The sequence below is a fragment of the Pholcus phalangioides genome, unplaced genomic scaffold, assembly GCF_987345545.1.
Source record: "Pholcus phalangioides strain wild (caught in Gottingen) unplaced genomic scaffold, Ppha-v1.0 ptg000007l_1, whole genome shotgun sequence".
Lineage (NCBI taxonomy): Eukaryota > Metazoa > Arthropoda > Arachnida > Araneae > Pholcidae > Pholcus > Pholcus phalangioides.
Window position 1 is genome coordinate 40976695 of NW_028301600.1, and position 6045 is coordinate 40982739.

The window sequence follows — 6045 nt, forward strand, 5'->3', positions numbered from 1 at the left end:
TTTTCAACCCATAGATCAAGGGGTCGATCACATTCAAAATCTGAATCTTTTTGTCGTCATTAAGAGTATGGAAAATATCGGATTGTAAAATAAGTTCAGATTTTTTTGTAATATGTTAATGAAAATATGTTTCCCTGATAGAGCGTAAGAATGATAAGCGAAATTTGGGAAACAGTTTCGTAACAGATGATCATGTAAATCAGGATTTGAGTTTCCGTAAATCAGGCTTTCAGCATGGTCAAGAAATTCTTCAGTGATGCTGATTCCAGAACAAGGGAATCATGTAGCAGCTAAGATCAATTATCATAATTATAAATTATTAAAACTTGGCAAACAATTTCGTTTGAAATTTAATAATTGATAATTATTGTCCTATGTGAATGTTGATAATTAAGTTGCAATTTGTAGTCATTTTACAGATCCAGGATAGATTAATTTTTGGATCATTCGATTTTTTTTTCCAGTGACTTTGGACTTAGAATTAGCCAAGTTCAACTGTATTTTTTTTTTTTGCAGAGCTTTGTTGACTATAATTAACTAATTAATTATAATGATTAATCTGATTGAAAGTGCCTTTTCATTCAATTTTAAAAATGTTTTTTTTATCAATTTATAACAATTTACATACATAAAATTAACATTAATGGATAAATTCTTATATTTTCTTGATGAATTCATTATACAAATACAAATACAACGCCACAACAGGCAAAATGCCCAACGAGGTGGCTGAGAAAAAGATGCCCATAAAAAAATATGGATGTCATATATTTCAAAAATATAGCACCCCAATTAAAAATGCAATCAATTAACATTATTTCATCAAACCGACTATACATCGAAAATTTATTTAGAATCGTTATTATAAGCGAGTAAGTATTGGTAATTTTATGTATATATACAGCTTTCGATGAATAATTAATTGTTATGATTAATCTGAAAAAATCTAAAGTGTCTTTTCATTGAGTTTTGATGAGAATTTTTATTGAAAAAGAGAATTTTATGAGAATTCTTTTGAAAAAAGAGTCCTGCAAAGTATTAGACCAAGTGGATACAGTATTCATTATTTTGCCCGACGGTGTACTTGACTATAAACTTCATTTTATTGATAATTTTTAGACTAAATTATTTTTTTCAGACAAACTTCCAACAATGACGAAAATTCAACAAATGAAACACCTTTTCAATTGTTTTATGACATTAGCAGCACTCAGGATCCGGAAGCTTCAACTTCCGAGATGATCAACTCAGGAGATCCAGAGTAAATATGCGATTTTAATAAATATTTTTTTATTATAAAAATATATCAGGTATCGTAAATTTTGTAAAACATTCCATGTAAAGCAATAAATTTTCACTTTATTTAATTTTTCTATTTATGAATAAACTGAAAAATTCATTATTAAACTACCGTTAAATAATAGTTTTTTGATATGTTTTGATAGAATTTCATTAATTTTTGTGAAAATTTTAAAACCATTTCCATTCTAAATTATATGCATGACCAGACTTGAAGAGGTTCAAAACGTGCAGTCACATTGGACCGCAAAGTAGTCCTATTAGGGTCCGTAAAATGCACTGGATATTTTATTTTTATTTATTATTATCATTACATTTATATTTTTATTTATTATTATCATTACATTTATATTTTTATTTATTATTATCATTACATTTATATTTTTATTTATTATTATCATTACATTTATATTTTTATTTATTATTATCATTACATTTATATTTTTATTTTACTATATGGTAATTCTTATTCTACTTTTTACAACGTCGGATATAAAGGGTTAAGCGGCAATCAAAAAATCACTAAACCCTATTTAAACTGCCATATCTTTTTTAATGAAGTAGGCTTTTTCTGATTTTCAGCAAGTGCAAACTAAGAGGTATAGGAAAAAATTATCCATAGACAAGTCCCCTTTTTTTTACAAAATTTTTGAGCTTGTCAATGCCGAAATAGGGAGACGAGATATTTCGTCATTGCCGTTTAAAGGGTTAAGGAAATCTTTCAGGGCATGATTGTTATTATTATTACTTTTTTGCGTTATTGTCTTCAAGTGCCTTCTATCGACCAAAGTTATAAGTGTTGAAATATATTGCATAATCTCTTAATAGTAATGTCACGACGAATGCGTGCCGTAATTGTTCTAAAAGGGTCCCAAAAAATATCCGACTGTAAGTGGATACAGTATTTAAATTTTTTCGCCCAACAGTGTATTTGACTATGGATTTCATTTTGTTGATTATTTTTAGACTTAATTACTTCAATTCTCTTTCAGAAACATTTGCAACAATGATGAGAATTCAACGAATGAAAGGCCTTTTCATTTGTTTTATGATTTTAGCGACACTTAGAATCCGGAAGCTTTTACTTCGGAGATCACCAACCCAGAAGATCCAGAGTGAATGCGATTTTAATAACTTTTTATTTAAAAAATGCATCAGACACCGTAACTTGGTGATCGTATGAAAGTGTTTTTAAATATGTTTATATATTTTGTAAGTCTCGTTCTATATATATGTAAAAAGCAATAAATTTTCTTTTCTTTCATTTGTCTAGTAAGAATAATGCAAAAATTTTGCAAAGTGAGTGAAGATACGTTTTACAACATATTTATTACTACGTTTCTAAACTTCTAACATTAACTATATACATGGTGGCCTGTAGATTTGTAAATAACTTGAAAATTCTTAAAAATTGAAAAAAAAAAATTGATACATATTTGAATGCGGTTTGCTAAAAAGTTACTCTCACGGAGGACAAAAAAAATATATTTTTTGAATTTTTGTCGGTAGATGGCACTGTAGACCAGTCCGACGGGAATGATTGGATCTGAACCTTCCTTTAATCTCTTCTGTATCCGAAGCGTTCGTAAAGTTTCAGCCAGTGATTCATGAATGAGATGAAACACCTTCATCAATAGAAAACAGTTCTAAATGCGGAAAAACCATTTTACCCGCATTTAATGCTGTTTTTCCCCAAATTTCCTCCGTTTTTCGAATTCGAATGTCTCAGTGAATATTGTACTTATAAACGTGGATTTTTTTTTGTTGGCATCAGGAGAGACAGACAAACAACTTTCTAATTGGGTTTTGGGCACACGGGAACTGTATAAAAAGTTAATTTTTTATTTTATTTTAATAACTGCACAATCCCTGCTACATAAAGGGAAAATGTGAGTGCTATACGCTATTTGGAAACTTTCTCTAATTGGAAGTATACCTCTAGGATCAACGGTTCGTCAGTAAAATATCATACCCCCTATTTGCTATGCACCCTGTAGGCCTATACGTGGCCTTATTAAAAATATGCAGCCGCACTGGGCAGCAAACTAGTCCTATTAGGGTCCTTAAAATACACTGTATATTTTATTTTGGCATAAAATGCTTGAAAAGATATCCATTTTTTCTGCTACTAGGGGAGTATCTTATAGATGCATCCCCGACCCACCTCGAAGGTATACGGGATAATTAGTAAATTTGACGCTACAGTCCTGCTCAGCACGTAAGCTAGCAGGGCGAATCTCCGAGTCGAGTGCCATAGAGGTCAAATTCGAGAGAGGTGCCAATCTCTTAATGTCCGTCGTCTGGTGTTTTGCTAAAGATACAGATCTAGAGACTTGACCAAAGCACTGTATAACGGCAGTGCTAGACTAAGCTTCACCCTACAAGCTTCACCCTACAACAGTAGGGTAAAACTAACCTATTTCACGACGGTCCTACAAGAGGGATATGGTGCCATTGTTGTTAAACCAGGAAGGGCGTCGAATTCATTATCTGACCACTTATTCAATATTACAGAGGTGCGCCAAAATGCGTTCTTGCCGCAGCTTACGGAGTATTTAACTGCGGCCGTAGCCTCACAGGCTAGCCGGCAGTAAATTACTTCAAGGGGATAATACATCTAGGATATTACCGGCGTACAAACACAAACATACCCAATGTTTGAACCTTGTTATGATGTACTGTACGTATATTTTTTTTCTCATTTTTGTTTTATTAATCCCTCGTGTATTAACCCTTTGAAGGGCAGACATCTTTCCAAAGCCAATAGAAAAGTATGTGAACAGCATCTGTCCCACTGCCCTTCCAAGGGTGAAGACATGTAGGACCCATATGTATACGGGTATTATAGAGAAAATGCCCAGCCCTATATAGCTCGGATTTTGTTAATGATGGAAAAGATAACTGTGAATTTATAATACACATGATACTTCAATGCATTCTGGAAAAAAAATTAAAATTTTTCAAAATGTTTTTCAAATTTTAAAATATCATTATATTTCATTTGTGTATATATATATTTGTTTAAGAAAATCTTTCAGGTTTTTTGATTTGATTATTATTACTTTTTTTTTTGTCTTTAAGCGCCATCTATCGACTAAAATTAAAAGAAACTTCTAAAGATTTGACATTTTCTTCTCTAGCGGGGGGAAAAAAGAAAAACAAATCTCTGTGGGCAGCTCCTATGAGACGTGGGCAATGGCGGAGAACACAAGGGCCCGTCACAATCCAAGACGATCAAAAATTTGATATAGTTATTGTCTTTAACTGGGATTACACTATAAAAGTTTGATAAAAGTCCTTTTATAAAACATTCTAGAAAAGGCATGATCTTATTGTTCGCACTTTCAAAGTTTTATAAAAGAACTTTTATTGAAATTTTATAGTGTGATCCCAGCCTTTTTTAGTATAATTTTATAGTGTGATTCCAGCCTTTTTCACCTTTTATAAAACTTTAAAAATGTAGCCAATAAGACTATCGGTTACATTTGCGCGAATATAACCGGTACGATTATTGGTAGCATTTTTCAAGTTTTATAAAAGAACTTTTATCAGACTTTTATAGTGTAATCCTGACCTTGGGCCGGCGCTATAAAGTTTTTATAAAAGTTCTTTTATAAAACTTGATAAATGTAACCATTGTGGGTATCTATTGTGCATCTGGTCGAATGTAACCGATTAGATTATTGGTTGCACTTCACAAATTTTGAGAAAGAACTTTTTTTAAAATATTGTAATGCCGTCCTTAATCAATTTCTGGTAATTAAAAATTATTTTTGACGGTCGGTAACTGAAAATTTCGGTGGAGGAATGTACGTATCTCTATAATTGACATTATAGTCATATCCTGACTTAAGCTACCCCAATTTACGCGATTTCGAAGCTACGCGATTTTCTAAGTAAATTCTTGTTTCTTGAATTTAGCACATTTCATAAGCGTTGTGAGATTATAGCTGAGATGTAAACAATGTTTTCATTATGATGTTATTATCAAGTACAAATATATTGTCCATTCAATCACACATGTAGCCAAGCTGCGCTGATTTTTAATGTGCTAAAAGTTAGAAACCGGAAAAGCAGCTCGAGACCTAAATTTTGCCAGCGATTTTTAAAATCAATTCGGACCTTAGAACCATTTGGAAACATTAATTCGGTGGACTTCCATTTTTAAAGAGAATGGCCAGCTGAATGAAGAATTTGGTCACCATTTAATACGTTGAGTTCAAAATGATGCTTTTTAAAATTTATCGACAATGTGCACCCAGTCGCTCACCTGCCTAGTAATTTTGACACTTTACTTGACTTCATGCAAAGAAACAAAAACTAATAACAAAAATTACCTGCTTCAACGCAAGAAACTCCTTTCTTTCGATTTACCAAAGTATTGCCAAATATTGAACTACCCATGACTATCGTTTGTAGATATTTTGGAGCAATTTTAAAATATAGTGATATTTCCCTAGAAAAGGCCACCGCTATTCCCTGGCCAACTTCCAGTCGCTGCCAGTTTTTTTCCGAACGGAAAGTAGGCTCCATAGATATAACCCAAAAATCACCTCTATTTCGAGGCCACCTCTGTATGCAGTCAGCGTCCAACCTGTCCGCGTACACTTCCATTATAAGTTTTTTTTTTTAAGAATTTTTCGCTCGTTTTTTGCTTCCCAATGCATTCAGAGCTGGTAGTTCTCCTTTTTTTAGCCTTATAATCTTTGTACATCAGCATGAATACCTTTTCGGACCAATGGGATT